This window comes from Hippichthys cyanospilos, chromosome 1 (assembly GCF_059441005.1).
Source record: "Hippichthys cyanospilos isolate Australia breed blue-spotted pipefish chromosome 1, RoL_Hcya_1.0, whole genome shotgun sequence".
Taxonomy (NCBI): Eukaryota; Metazoa; Chordata; class Actinopteri; order Syngnathiformes; family Syngnathidae; genus Hippichthys; species Hippichthys cyanospilos.
The window spans coordinates 31,457,248-31,474,057 of record NC_142369.1 but is presented as its reverse complement, the minus strand read 5'-3'; the positions used below and the strand labels follow the sequence as shown (position 1 = coordinate 31,474,057).

Genomic DNA, 16,810 nt, shown 5'->3' with positions numbered 1-16,810 from the left:
GCTTGGTGTTGCCCCACTTCAAATGGCCCAGAAAATCAATTAATGCAAGTTTAACAAACTTCAATCAATGAAAGGCATTCTTTTCTCCTACTTTCAGTTTGAGTGAAGACATTTTAGTGTTCATGGACAGCTTTAATCAATGGATCTCATCTATTCTGCTGGAGGTCCATTTTCTCCAATCACTGCGGCAACTAATCTCACTCAGAGTATCTCCCAGGTCCCTCTGCTGGAAAGTGCTGATCAGGATCTTATAGAAGCCTCGCTTTGTGCAGAGATTGAACAATATTGCTTTAAAAGTAAGTGCACCATCAAACTGCCTCCCTTGTTAATGCACAACTTGTAAAAAGCAAAATGCCGCCTCAGCATGTGATTTGTAGAACGTTCTATATTACGGATATGTTAGTACCTCCATAACTGTCTAACAATTGGGTTGTGCCTTTTCAACTTTTCATAGAGACCACTGAAGCGAAACTAAAACATTAAGGCCCCGGCGTGAGTCATCTTCACAGTGCTATAATTGCACATAGATCAAGTCAACATCAGTAGATATGATCAAATTAGCTGCCGTTTTGCGTATTGATAGCGCGGTCATTAGTGGAATTTAAAAAAAAAAAGGTTGTCATGGACAGATACGAAACATCTTTGATTTCAGTCATAAAATGAAGACCGAAAAAATTAAGAAGAATATGATTATGAACTACAAAAAAAGGCTGACAAAGTATGTGTCCGACGTCGTCCCTATTCCCTGCTCGACCTTGTGTTTGACAATCCGGCCACGTTGTTGATGTGCACGTGAGTGCAGCGGGAGGAGGTATCACCCCCGCGCACTCAACCTGCCAGCGCTGAGTGTTATGCCCCAGGGATGCTGGGCTAGAGGAGTGCTTTTCCCTTTACCCCGATGCACACGTGTTTGCATGGGTCTGGTCCTTAAGCAGTAACAGGTAATAAATCAACCTTATAGGATGCATTGGTACGGTTAATACTGTCATGTGCTGGCCAAACGCATCTCTCATCACATGTATGGACACACACGCATGTACGCACAAATATTTAGGTGGGCTAGCAGACATTTGAGAATTTGAATTGCAGGGCATATCTATTCACATGCACTTGAACAACATATTATTTTCAGCAAAAGAATCAAAAAGATGAAAAACCCCACTTCCAATATTTAATTCGTATGGTTTCACATGCATTCATTTTAAAACACATACTTCAAAGTCAATTTGGCGCTGAGAAGAGATAATGGCATCTTAGTATTTTTTCTATTAAATTCCTTGAACGCTTATTGTGACTGTTTAATATTTATTTTAATTAGGATTTATACGATTTATAATAAGGTTTATAAGGCAGAGCTGAGCAGCTTAGAATGTTTTACTTGACTTAAGTGTATTTAACAGGATATTCACTTTTAGTTAAAATTTTCAAATGCACGGTGGCCCATCTAAACATGGTCAAGATTATGGTCAAGATATGATGGGACAGTCTCCACTGAATTCTGGAGGGAAAGAAATAATTGAAATTACATATCAGATGTTTTCTGGGGGCACAAGGAATATTTGGAGCCACTGAACATCAGCATGAATCGTGACTGGATTTAGTGCAGAGGGTGAATAGGAAGATGATGTCACCCAATAAAATAGGCTTTCAATCTGGTGTGTTACTGTTGTGTTGGTGCAGTATTCTACCAATCCAAAGGTGTCGGTGTTATGCTGATGCGCATTCTGAGTTGAAGTTGTGTTGGTGCTTCTCTTACTTCGAAACATTCAGACATGTTCTGTCTGGATTGCTGTAACCAGGCAAACAAGTTTTAAATTAAAAAAAAAAACAAGATCTACAAAATCTTCCATGGACCATCTTTCTGAGTATAAATCCATTGTTACAACCTGTGGCTTTTAGTCCGCCGATAAATGACAAAAGTAGATTTTCTGTCAAATCTTTGTTGTGTGGTTTGTGAGTGTGTGTGTGTGTGCGCACGTGCATGTGTATGTACCCCTTGAAACCTAATTAATGCAGAATTATGCTCTCTCACCTCCATTTTTCTTCATGTATTGACAAGCTCACAATAGTCTAAAAGTCAAGAGAAACTTCACACTGTGAAAAGCGTTTACTTTCTGTGATTCTTCCATTTTCTTGTGGTTAGGTTTGTCCCATTATGTTGGTTCTTTTAGTGAATGTCACAACCTGCTCCTCATGCACCAACACAATAATGAAATTACTCCCTCCAGGCCAGGTTCGGATAATAAAAACAAGCAAATTCTCTCTGCATTGTATTTCAGCACTCACCGAATAGTATTTTCTACTGTATGTTTTCATGCTGTAATCAGCTCTGAATTATATAAACTGCCGTATTGATGCCTGTGGGCAGCCAAAGTACTATCTCAATATTGAACGACTGTGGGGTATGAATAGAGAACACATCCAGAGCATGTCCTTCTCTCTGGCCCTCAGTCCATATGCATTCTGGATTAGCAAAACCACCCACTGTTCTCCTCAGGGGGAAATTGTTCAGTAGCTCTCATTGCAGTCCTCCCTGTCTTCAACATCTCCTTAGCTTCTTTTTTCGAGCATTTACTTTCACAAGAGTTCAGGAGATCATGCTGAGTCGGAAGCCCTGGAGCCCAGTAAGGTGCCGTCGGGCAGAAAGGTTATACCTAGCTGGACTTCGACAGAGGGAACGGAAATTCAAGTCAACAACAGAATGATGACAAATAGAGGCTATTAAAAAAAAACTACAGTATTGTGTTTAAGGCGTTAGAAGGCAACTTTGTGGCCTGGCGCTATCTTCCATTCAAAGATTTGAAATTCATCCATTATCTGCACCAGTTGTCCAATGCAGAGTATGAAATGGTGCTTATCCCATCTGACATGCCACTTTTATCAGAAAAAAAGCAATATAGTGTTCAATATTTTCTGTTCTAAATGTTTTCAGAGGGGTACAATTTAGAATTTCGCATAAGCACAGCGAGATACCTACATTTATTAATCTTGTATTATAGTACATGTCTAAATGAATTCTATCATGTAGGCCTGATTCTTTCTAAGCTTTCTTGTTTTATCAATGGTGCCGAGAAGTGGTGTGGAGTAACAATTACGGTACGATAGTTCATTTTCCATATGTTGTACAAATACACATGACAACTAGGACGACATGATGTTAATATAATCTGCATCCATGCTGACTGCTGCATTCCTGTTGCGGGTCCAATACCGGCACATTCAACTCCATTTCTCCAGATGCCCACATATTTGCATTTAAATTCAGATGAATTTAAATGCTTTTCCCCAAGGGTTTATTCTGTGTCAGGGCTGCATCATTAATGAGGATTAACAAGCAGCATTACAAAAAAAAACACCAAAAAAAACAAACTTTTATGGTTTTGGGATAAACCCTATTTTTTTTCAGTAATCAGTCTGTACATTAAAAAGATTTATGTTTAAAAATAAACAAAAACACTTGGTTACTTTTACCTTTAGTCAACAAGTTAGTTACTTCAACTAAACACAATTTGTTATCATCATTTTGAGCAACTGTGTAAGAATACTATAAAAAAAAAAAAAACCATCACAATGGTATCACTAGGACCCAAAGCCAGTGAAGTTTCTGTGGATAACATCATTAAAAAAAATAAAATGATTACAAGCATGCAGCTTCCAAGATCGTAATTAGAAATATATAAGGACATATATAGTGGAGCAAGGACTGATCCTAATTTTTTCATAGTCTTAATTATAAAAATGGAAAAACTCAGGTTTAACTATATACGCTCTGCTGACTCAACAAATTCTGAAGTTGCCCTAAAGCAAGGCACTCAAAAGAGACAATGAAAGTTGTGAAAAGTCAGCAGTTTGGTTACATTGGGCAGAAAAGATGCAAACAATGCAAAGGAGGTCAATTTGGAGAAAAAGGCATGCATATTCAGCAGATCTTTTCTTTTATAAATAAGGGCAACTGGTTTGAAATCAACAGTTATAAATGGCCATAACGGCCATTGCAGCGATATGTTTAGAAGGAAAGGTAGAGGCATGAAATCAAGGTGAGGGGTGAAAGTCAGTGGCGTGCGTTGATGTTTAAACCGAGAGTCTATTAGAGCTTGATTGGGTCCATTAAGGGGGAAGGGCGAGAGGCAAAGCACAAGCGGGTCTCCTCCAGACTCAGCTTTACATTAACCACTACCTGCTATCTTGAACACACAATACGATCAATAGCAATAGGAGAGGAGTGTCTGGAATGGAGGGGCAAATATGAGGGAAAAGTGTTGCAGGTTTACGGGAAGATAAGCTGGGATCAATAGAGGGACAAGGACTTTTGCTACAGGGGAAATAGAGGATGGAGGGGTGCCAAACAGCTAGTTTACACTTGCCTACATCATCAAACTTCATTGACGAAAACCTGTGCGGTGTGTGTTTCAGGGCACCATGATCTATTGCTGACCAGGCCATTTTTTTTGTGGGTATATTTCAGTGACTATGGGCGCTTTCTTAAGGTTTTGCAACTCATTTGGCTAATTTGAGACCGTGCGCTTCTGTGAGTTATGTGTGATTGACTGGTAGAAAATGTACCTTACCTCTCAGGTTATGCCGTTAATCACCCACTTTCAAAAGTCATTTATATAGTGGGCATTAAAGCAAATTGACATGGGGTACCTTTCCAACTATTGAGTGTCTGACATGGTACCCATTCCAAATACATGGGGAACCTGAGCAGCTCAGCAAATCGAAAAACAAAAAATGGCGTTTGAGAATCAGTTTCCAGTAATTATTGTAGAGTTCTAACGATTATTTTCCTGACAGTTTTGCTTTGTGATTCCTGTGATGTCGCAAATGAGTGACGTCACATGCAAGTATGCTTTGTATATTTAGGTACATCAACTTCTTCGGTGTGGCACAAGCACGCTAAAGTTTGGCTGTATTTCAAACGAAAAGAGAATACAAAGGCAAGTAGCGACTTCCTTCATTCCTCACTTTGCAAAGTAAATTGCCTGCTTTGTGATTCCTGTGAGGTCGCAAATGAGTGACGTCACATGCAAGTATGCTATGTATATTTAGGTACATCAACTTCTTTGGCATGGCACAAGCACACTAAAGTTTGGCTGTATTTCAAACAAAAAGAGAATACAAAGGCTAGTAGCGACTTCCTTTGTTCCTCACGTTGCAAAGTAAATTGCAGAGGGTAAGTCATGTGTCAAGAGCTGCTACTTTGTTACATTATTTCCTTAGAGGATTGAGTCATTTTTCTTAAAACTATTGGTAATTATTGTGTGTAGATAAAGCACTATATAGGTTAACACCATAGTGATATGCTATTACAATAGCTAGGTCTTTGAGTCAATTTTCAATTAGCAATCTTATCCTTTCTTATGTTTTTGTAATTCTTGTAAAGGTACCGGTCCACTGAACGAATAAACCAAGAAAATGCAGATTAACCGGATGTCGTTCGTGGGAGACTGCTTAAACGAAAGATGCATGTGTTAGTGACTCTTGAAGGTCTGGCTAACCAAATATCCCAAGATACATTTCATGCTATCATAAGAATATGTAGTCGGAAGTTAACAAAGACAAAGGCATTGCATTTTACAAGGAATATCCTGTTATTAGGAAGAATGTGCTCGTGTACATTGTTTGTAGTGATGTGAGGTTCACAAACGAAACTTTTGAATGGGTCTTTATTGTGAACAATGGAAATTGAGTTGTAAAGAACCGTTGAATACGAGGAACAGAGCCGAGCGAGATCGGGCATGTAGAATGGTGAAGAAATTGGGATGCCAGGTATGTACAGTATTGACTTTTTTTTTTACCCCTGTTGAATTGTACCAAGATAGTGGAGCATTACCAAAAGAATTTCGCACGTTTTGGCTGCTTGATTACAACTTATTTTTCTGTCAGGCTCGTTTTGCCACAAAGTGAGGGACACGCAACTTCAAAGAAAAAAATAACAGTGCTGTCGGAGAAAAGATTGGATCTGCCACAATCCCCCCAAAAAGTGGAAGTGCTCAGTGGTGCTATCTTTTCCTGACGTACTGTCATAGTTGTTCACCAAGCGATACCCTTCCCTTTAGGCGTTGCATTTGAATGAAGAGGCCGATAAAGTGAACCCAGAAATTAAACTGAACCCAGAAAAAAGGCTTTGTTTTTGTCATGTGAAGTGTAGTTGCAATAAAACAATAATGTGTGCAGTGTGCACGTGTAATGGAGGCCGTCTTGTGCTGTGTACAAGTATGTTACTTTTAGCTACTTGAGAAGGTTTCGACAAAGCAGTGGCCAGTGGGTCAGCGTACAATTGACTCAACAGTAGTACTGAGAGTTTGAGCCTTGGGCAAGACCAACGCCACACATACGCTTATTTTGTGTGAAGACTTACTATGACTATGCTAGCGTTATATGAAAAATGAATGGTGATGTACCTGCAGCAACACCACTTTATTACTCTCAAATATTCGGTTAGAGCACTGCTATAAAAGCATGGGTATTTTGAATGTAATTTTTTCAACTGGATATTTGTATTTATTGGTATTCCTACTACCGTACTTATGCTTTGTCTATTGAATATTGTAGTAGATTGCGTCGTTTTACAAGATATTTTTTCTAAATAATTGTATCGGAGAAAATTGCCAATCAGGCGAAATATCAAAGGCAGAAACATCTTTGCATTATCATAATGATATATGAATAACATGATCGTGACATTATGACTATTTTATTGGTTTTATTATCACATTACTTTACCCAAAAGGAATTGAGAATCAATAATGAACCGGATGGGTAACCTATACTGATGATTGATTCAAACTAAATTTAAATATACATCAAATTATAAATCAATTTCCATCCCTACTAAATAGTTTAATTATACCAGCTATATTAATGAATAAATGAATGAGTTAGTTCTGGTACACTATTACGTAATTCGAATTACAATAATTAGAGGAAAACAGACTTTATGGAAGCACCAAGCCCGTAGCTCAAAGTCACCTGGGACAGGCTATCGTTCACCGCCGACCCAAATGAGGACAAGTGCTGTGAAAAAAAGGACAATAATCGAAAGCAAAGAGTGTTATATTGCATGTGTCTACAAGGTTGTGTCAGTATTGGGTTGTAACAAGATGTGTGAAAGGGTATGCTGTTAAGTGAAACATTTAATCTGCTTCTACCTGACAAGTGTCAGACTGTTGTGATGTATATAACCTCCACCATCTTTCCAGCATTCCCTTCACCCTCCGTTTCCTCCCTTATCTCATCTCCCTGTCACAACCCCCTCCTTTCCCCTTTTCTCTCCCCATCCAAGCCTGTTTTCCTCACTCAAGCTCTATGATGGCATCCTGTCAGAGAAAACCTGGACAACCAATATCCTCGCAAACTGTGAAAGACAGAAAGGCCGATACGCAATTATTAGAGTGGACGTGGGATAAGCGCATTGGGATTCAGAATAAGAGGCGAACACGTTGACTTTTAGTAAAAATATGGATTGCTCAATTGATTACCTGAAGCTGTATTTCTCCTCACATCTCTCCTATGTGTAATGCACGTGTATCGCTCGGTCTTTATGTGTGTCTTTATGGATGCAATTAAGCACATCCTCATTTTACTCCTGAGCCTTAGCATTGCGTAGCTGGGTAAAAATGACTTTTTTTTTTTTTCTTTTTACCTTTTTTGAGAGTCACTTTACAAAAGTCTGCCATATATCCTGCCTGCCCCATCAAGCTGACAACGGATTGTAAATAAGAGAAACATTCATCACAAGCATCACACGTACACATAGCAATATCTCCTCACATCCAGTATGCTGCTATGACAAGGACATAGGTTTGGCGTCAGCACTGAAAGGGAATTGTGGCTCGTAAATAAAAAACAGACTCTCTTCTATGGGTTTTGCCTACTTTATGGGTAAAACTGCCACTGGTTCCCCAATACACTCAATATATAAGTGAATAAGCAAACACCAATGCGTTTTTGCAATAGCTATAAAGCACAGGTGTCAAAGTCAAGGCCCGGGGGCCAAATCAGCTCCGCCGCATCATTTTATGTGACCCGCAAAAGCAAATCTTGTCAATTTCCATGGCCCTTGTTAAACCCATTTACAAACTTTTAACTAGTCATGTATATTTAAATAATAAAGTTGATAACTTGCAATGTTTTTTGGTTTGTTTCGTTATAGTAACTTCAACAATCATTCAACAAACTCTTTTACTCAAACACAAATGCACTCTTGATTTCACAACTAATAAGCCATCCATTTGTTGTGTACAATAATAATCCTATGAGACGATTTAAGTTTGATGTGGTTTCCTCACCATATTGGCCCGATGAGGGAAGATGAACCTGCAAAAGGGCCCACAACAAAAAATTGTTTGACACCCCTGCTATTAGGGATGTATACTACATGGATTTTAGTGTAAAACGACACTTAAAATATTGCTGATCATCACATAAAAAAAATATGTTTTATATCTAAGATTTTGGAACCCTATTTTTGTGCCCACCACATGTCAAGATGCAGTCAAATTAACATGGGTGGAGTTTTCTTTCGTCTGGTATTTTGCTTGACTCGCGCAGATGGAATAGGATGCCCTGCGCCGTTGTGGGACCGAACACCCCCAGACCCCGGCCAATTGAGGTGATTCCCCTAAATTAAATTAAAATCATAGTGAGCAAAGTGCACATAGTCCTTGACATTGCGGGAGCAGAAATTGACACGCTGTGGTTTGTGCATGAGAAGCATCACCAAATTTTATAAGATAAACCGCAAGATCTCCCAGGCAAACATTTCAGGCTTTATCAAAGATCGGCTTGAGCTCACCAACAAGCGGTATAGAAAATGAGGTCCAACCCAAGTTTTAGCTGACAAAACTGCATTGATAAAATAATCTATTGCTGGCGTCGTGCCGAAACTTCACAAGTCACATTTTGATGAATGTCTTTTTTATTGATCCACACATATGGATGTTAAAATCTTACACAATGCAATGCTAATGCTTGAAATTTTATGAGGACTGCATCCGATGCCAGCCCCATGTGAATGTGACTCAGGATAGATAAAGAACTGCTTTGTTAAGAATTGTCATAATTGGAGTGCCGTTTTACTTCCAACATGTGACAGTTGAGGTCTGCATAAACATACATTAGTGGGGCACATTATGGGGCATTTTGGATGCAGTATTTTTGGAGGTCAATATATCAGTCTGAAATGTTTGAGTACTGCTTCTTTGTAGCTTATTCATGACTGTTAGCATTGGTGGTCCTTGTCTCACAAGGAACCAGGTGTATCTTGCTAAATCAATCTAGGTGCAAAAAAGTGGAAATTTACCCCCCCAAAAAAGCACATTTACTCATGGTGGTGGCATATCCTGCTTTTATGTATTTGTATTTTCTTTCTCCTTCACCTTCACCTTTGTGTTTCTTTGCATTCCATTTAAACTAGTGCACTATCAATTTCATACATACACATAGCCAAATGCACACATGCTCACACACGCACACACAGACACAGCCTTCAGTATTTTCCTAAATGAAATGCTTTCAGATCTGACATCCAATATCTTACCTCACCTCATTTTTCTCCTCTCTGTCTCTCTCCTTGTCTTTTTGTTTGCGTCTTTCTTATCTCCCAGCTCATGCCCCTCGCTTTACTTTCCCTTTGTCTCGCAGCAAAATGATTTCTTTTCGGGCGTACCTGAAATTGCCTGTAATTTCCACGTCCTGTTTTGACAAGTACCACCCCCCTTCTGCACCATAGATTTCCTTTCAATCTGCATCTTTACTTTCTCATTTCTCTTCATTTTTGGACCATTTTGAAACCCAAATGCACACACACACACACACACACACACACACACACACACACACATGCGCAAACACCTACACACACGCACACACACAGCCTTTTCCTTTCTGCATTTTTCACTAGGATTACTGAACACCACAGAGGTGATGTGTTTTTTATTCTTTACCCTTTGTTCTGTTTGCACTTCTTCGTTTTTCTTCTTTTCCTCAGCGCATCTGCAAACCTTCTTTCAATATGCCCAGCAGTGAGACTTTATTCCGATGGAGGTCACATGTCACTAAAAGAAAGGGCACAAACATAAGGTTAGTGAGTAAATTTAAGTTAATAACAAATAATAAATTTTGAAATTAAATATTATAAATAATGTCATTATCAATAAGAGGCTATTTGCACAAAAAATAGGATATTTGCAAGGAAACATTTTTATTTATCTTCTTTATATATTAGTAAATATTTTCAGTCATTTCATCTACATCTTGTCTCCCCGGGGAGACCAATGTTGTGTTTACTTGGAGGAGCTTCATTTTTTTGCGGAAAATAAGTTGTATATAACAAAGATATGTTTGTTATTTTCTGGATTTTTATTTCATATTTGTTCCTTGTAATTAATATAATTTGAGTTAAAAACAAGTTAATACTTGAAAATTAAAAGTAAGTACCGATAAGTAAAAAAAAAAAACAAAACAAAACAAAACAAAAAAAAACTAGTGACTTTCAAAACGCAGGAATCGGTATCGACAGATAACCGGATTGGAAATATGTCACGATTTTAAAAAGTCATAATTACTTAAAATGAGAGAGAGAGAGAGAGAGAGAGAGAGAGAGAGAGAGAGAGAGAGAGAGAGAGAGAGAGAGAGAGAGAGAGGGGGAGAAAGAGAGACGTCAACATAATATGAAAGAATCCCATTGTATTTTTATTATTTTTTTATTATTATTAATAATTGATACACATAGTAGTAGATTTATTGATCTTAGATAAACTACCCATCTGTTGGGAACTTTTCAGATCAATATTTTTTTTAGAATATCGTGCGATAGATTTATACTTATCTTATACTCTGTGCCCATATTTCAGTTTAAATTGTATCATATGTGTTCAAGCATAACGGATTCATACATTGCATTCATACATTTATTGGTGATTGCTCACTGAACGTTTGTTTTGATTTGATTTACTTATTTATTTTAATTTTACATTGTAAATTGGTTATTGTAAAAAAATGCTATATTTAGTTTAAAAATAACTGTGATATTGTGATATTTTTGCTTAAGCTCATAATGTCAGAATCTTATATATCCTAATCAAGACTCTGTAGTGAAAGAAACAAATAACTTTAGCTCATGGGCCACTGCTCCTCGTAGATGTGCGACGTAGCCTGCAGAAATTAATTTCCTGTTCCGGTTCAGATCAATGAGTCTAGTTTTCTTTTCCAGAGACCAAACATCGATTAATTAGTCTCGTTTTGCTGTTCAAAGTTGGATGCTCTCCGTAACGCTGTTCCAGACAGATGTTTGTGAACAGCACAGTCAAATAACCTAACCGCAATGAGCTCTTTATTACCCCCCCTCCTCGGTGCTGCAGGAGAGGAGGGTTTCTGTCTTGGGTTGCCAAAATCGTCATCCCCTTCAATATGGTAAACGGACTTTCACTTATATATGGCTTTTCTACTTTGGGTACTCAACGCGCTTTACACTAACTAGTCATTTACCTACTGATGACGCAGCATCAGGAGCAATTAGGGGTTCAGTGTCTTGCTCAAGGACACTTTGACATGGTCATTCATGATGGTCGATGGATCGAACCCACAGCCTCTCGGCTGGGAAACGACCACTCGACCACTGAGCAATGCCGCCCCTAAAGTTTAAGGTTTAAGGTGTGTTTAGCTGCGTTTTCTTCCACATGACAAAAAAACTGGGCACATGAACAAAAATTAACTGCCGTTCAAAAATCGTGACAGGCACTTTATTCTCAGTTTTGCGATTATATGTGTTTGCATGAGGTGTACAAAATGTACAAAATTTACTTTGCAAACTGTGGTGCTAAACTGCCAATTTCGACCCTTGAGGCGTGTTAAAGAGCACATTGATAGGCAGATCACACACTTGCTCAACTCCACAAAGTGTCTGAGATCAATATACTGGCCAGGTCTGACAGATATTGAGAATTCAGCTTTCAAAAGTGCTAGACATGAACAGAAATTTGCACTTGAAAGTTGGCAAAAGCATTGAGAATAGTTTAGTGGTTCACCTTCCTGAATTTGTGTTGGTTTAATTCCCACTCAGTCAGTAATGCTGCAAAAGATTGCCTCTCTATATACTGGATATGTGATTGGCTGTTGATCAGTCCATAGTATAGTCTGCTTTTTACACAATGTCAACTGTGATAGGCTCAAGCTTCTTGCAACCCAAAGCACTCCAAGCAGTATAGAAAAGGGATAGATGTGGGTTGACAAAGGTTTAACACGTATGCACACGTACACCCACGCACTCACACACACAAGCTACACACAAGCCCCGGCCCTCAAGGCTCGCATACGGCGGATCCCAATGTTCACACTGCAGATCAGGTTTTGCATGTGTGCTCATGAGCACAGACCAGGATCAACATCATGTCAACATCAATGGCTCACTAGACACAATGAGAGCGCCAAGGGCCGTGCAGATACTGTCAGTAACGTATGGGCTGGCTTGGATTACACAGAAGCGCCGAACAAAGGAAGAACCAAAACCTCAGACACCATCGTACTTGAGTACCTGAAGTCAGTAAACCAGCCTTTGGAAAACTAGGTTCATAACACTGCGCAGTATTAACTTACAAAAATACAATAAAATAAAAAACACAACTGATGTGTCAGAGGTCTGACTGATGTAAAAAAATGCAGTTTGTGCAAAATACCTCGTCATAAATCAATTTGCTAAACTAACTGGGAACTTTGCAATTACAAAAAGACTTTTGTCTTATTCGTTAATAGTCATAATGGCTTCACTGTCACACGGGCCAGAAATATTCTAAGAATTATGCATGGATGTGACAATTGCAGAAAAAAGTTTTTTTTCCCTAGGTGCGCGGGTGGCCAAATCAATGTCTTTGGAATGACAGTGGGTGTCATCTTAACGCCCCTGCGTGTGAGGATGGGTGGACTCAAACGTTGGGTCAGCCTGCTAGTTAGAAAGTAACAACCTTGGTAAACACGAACACTGCTAACAGCTAAATGACCAACGGAAATAAATCCAAAAAGCAACAGGGGCCTCCGATATGTGGCAGATATTAACCAGAAGGACACTGTGCTGTTCTCTTTATAATGTACAATGTGAATAGTGCTTACATTTCTGATATGATCATATTGGTGTGAAAACAAGTGATTATCTGACTACATGGCAGCACACTGGCCAGCACTGGTGGATTTTAGTATAGTAAGTCATCCAGGCACAATGAAAGATTGGTTAGCACGTCCGCCGGTTGTGAGTCGGATTCGGGCTCCGGCCTACCTGTGCGAAGTTTGCATGTTCTCCCCGTGCCCATTTGAGTTTTCTCGGGGTACTCTGGTTTCCTCCCGCACTCCCCAAAACATGCAAGGTAGGTATATTGCACCTCAAATTGCCCTTGGGTGTGTTTGGATGCGCAGCTTGTTATTTGACTTAGTGTGTCCTGTGATTGACTGGCAACCTGTTTAGGGTGTACCCCGCCTGCTGCCAAGGCACCAGCAAGCGGTTAAGAAAACGAAATGGATTGAAGTAAGTCATCCAGACCTCAGCTTTCCACTGGCTACATCCAGGAGAACCCAGCAGCCAAAATATTGCAAGGCTCTGCATAAACACTTGGTACACATTCACATTTAAATATGCATGCGTTCACACACACGGCTCAACTGATGCACACACCGAGCTCGGCTCCAAGAAGCTACACGCAAGGGAGGCCAAAAACGAGCGCGTAGCAAAGTGGTGTAAAAGGCAGTCTCGTTAAAAAGCAGGATTTTAAGAAACACCAAACACCCTGTCATAGACACACATGCACACACCTCCAGCTTCTTTCTGCCTGTCTGTGTGTTTGACAGTCAGCGCCGTGAGGGACGATGTGGCAAGCAGCCAGAGGCTCGTGAATCAGCAATGACTAACAGTTTAAACCCGCACTCTCAGGGCTAATCGCGTGTGCTTGCAGGTGGGGGAGGACGTGTGTACATGCGAAGTGAACGTTTCGAACAAAGCCTTAGTCGGTTAATATGTGAGCTGGCATGTACTATACAAGCCCTGCCTATCAGGCTCGCTTGTGACAGCTAGGACCTTTAATTGCATTGTGCCTAATTTGATATTGTCAGAGCTGACAGCCCCCTGATGAGCCGAGTGAAAATGGAGCAACTATGTCCCCGTCACTTCCTCCAATGAGCCCCGACAGGAGCCCAACTCCGTGCTCATTTTCATCTCCCCAACAAGACAGTGCATTGGGATGCTAATCGGATGCAGGGGGGCAAGATTTGAGAATGTGCCAAAGTGTGTGTCTGCGTTTGGAGTTTGTGCACGTAACTGCACATGCACATGCTAGTAATGACAACTACCAGAAGTGATTGGGCTGGTAGAGGCATGTGGCAATAAAAGTCCAACAAAATGACACGTCGGTATGTATTAGAGCCGAGCAATTTCCGAAAACCTGCATGATGGCACACCGTCGCACTCCCTGTTCGGTCAACATCTGGCCAAGGGCACAGCTTACTCCCACCTCCCACCAAAATTGGTCTGCAATGAGCCTTTACAATCTTTGTCCTCTGGAGGGATTTAATCATAAACTTTGACCCCCTTTAAGTGCAGCTCATTACTGCAGGTTGTGATTTACAAGGCGAAATTGAGGTGGTCGCCATTTGCTCAGGTCATAATCAGCGTCCCAGCCCGACAAAGTCAATCTCGACCAAGATTCCTCTTGAGAGTCATCAATCCATACTCAAGAAATGGATCGACCAGTCCGTGTACCGTGTCACGACCAATATAAAGCTAATGGTGACAAATTTGTCTTCCCATGGTTATCCGAATATAGTTCTAATATTGTGGCTAGCGCAGCATGGCTACGGCGAGATGAAATGAATCTTTAAAAGATAGAAGTTGTACCGTCAGTGGTTTGGGAGTAATTACCGCTGCAACGTCTGTTGACAACGAACTTATTTCAGCAACTAAATCAGAGGCACCCGACCAAGTATGTAACATGTCAAGTTTTGCGTGGGGAACGAGACTGCATCATGCAGCAAACTGCTGCTAAAAAGCAGCTCACCGAGGAGGACTCGGTCACACTTGGAAGCACGTGTGATGAAGAGCACGATGGAGAGCGATCACGGAAGCGGCCGCTTTGCACGTTGCGCATCATACCCATTCGTATATACAGTGGAAAAGTCTCAAACCAGAGCCAGTGGACAGGGTGCTCTTTCTTGCACAATTTTTTTTTTTCCCTTTAAAGAGGGGAGGTAAAAAGCACACTCCTCAAATCTTGCATTGAATAAATTAGAATGCGTTTATTGTCATTGTATGGCTGGTACTCTGAATTTGGCAGCACCTTATCCAAATACCAGTTTTGTTGATATCCTAAGTCAGTGGTTCTAGGCTTCATGGCCTGACTGCAGGGGGTCCATGAAATAATAATAATAAAAAAAAATATATAGAGATTTATGTTCATTTTTATTTTTATATTAAAGTGTGAAAATATTCATGACTCTGTAATAAAGCAATCAATTCAACTAGTTTAAAAATATATTTATAAAAATGTGATCATTTTGAAATTTGTCAAAAAGTGTTTGGGGGAAATTTTGTGACAGGGAGACGTGCAAGTTGCGATTTTTACTTTCTAAACTTCGATATAGCTGAAAAGCAACAAAAATACTTGTTGTCATACTGAATCTGTTGGTGAATAAAAAGGGCACTTATGTTTGTCTTAAATTATTATTATTATTATTTTTGTTTGTTTTTTCTTCCATAAACATTTGCAGTGGGGGTCCTTGGAAAACTCGCTTTCTAAAAGGGGTCCCTGACTCCAAAAAGTTTGAGAACCCTTGTTCTAAGTGATACAATTTTAATTTTATTTAGATTTGTTTGCACTTCATTGATCTCATCTAAATTCATCTTATTTCATACAAGGCAGAGATTTTAATAGAGGGAGTTCTGTATGTTAAATGCTAGCTAAAATAAAGACAAAACTTGCTTTGAATTTTCTGTCATTTCTAAAAAGTATACATACATGCATATACATATTTTTATATAAACAAATATCAGTTTGAAAGAAGTTAAAGAAAGCCTTTCCCTACACGCATTTGACTCAGAGATGTAAAATTACAGCTGAAAATTGGTGGTGAGCTGTTTGCTATTTTGATGAATGCCCTTACATTACCATCACCACAAGAAAACACATACTTTGCCAGCTCCAAACTTTGTAAGTGTAGTCTGCAGCACAGATGTTATCAAAGCCTCTAGCATTACAGACAGCCAGGACATAGGGACTGGATTTTTAGCAGTGGGTAAAAACAGGATAAAGCAAAATGTACTCAGATTGTTTGTTTTGCTCCTCCCTCTGTTGTAAAGTATAAATTATTTGTATGCGACCATCACGAGAACAGCCTGTCAGTGGTAAACAGTTTTAACAGGTGAAAGTTTAAGACATTTGCAACTAAAAATAAAGAAAGAAAGAAATAAAAGAGGCATTCAACGTGGCTAAGTTGAAATATTTAGGAGTTTGGAGAAACCCAATGAAATGAGAGCAGAGAAGGCATAGGTAGAGAGGGCCCTGTGTGCATGCATGCATGCGTGTCTGTGCGGCCTGATGTGTTTATGTAAGAAGTAGAACTATGCGATGGTAAAGCACTAAATTGAACCCTGACTTTTTCATAACAAGGACCCAAACGTTGTCTAGTAAATCTATAAAGGAAGAAAAAGTCCCATCATTACGAGTTGTTACTAGGACTGGGTTTTCTCTATTTGAATAATGTATCTGAAAATGTGTTTTTAATTAATTTTGGACCCCCCCCCCCCCCCCCCCCCCCCACACACACACACACA

At 39.6% G+C, this 16,810-nt stretch overlaps 1 protein-coding gene across 3 annotated transcripts in view; it reads right to left on the bottom strand.

Annotated features, from left to right (window-relative positions):
- Window positions 1–16,810, bottom strand: part of sema4c (sema domain, immunoglobulin domain (Ig), transmembrane domain (TM) and short cytoplasmic domain, (semaphorin) 4C) — an 82,328-nt gene that overhangs the window by 40,860 nt on the left and 24,658 nt on the right. For all 3 annotated transcript variants that reach the window (XR_015867134.1, XM_088426894.1, XM_088426915.1), the window contains exon 2: window positions 9,948–10,058. The gene's annotated coding sequence lies outside the window, so the exon portion shown is untranslated. The remainder of the gene's footprint in view (window positions 1–9,947; window positions 10,059–16,810) is intronic.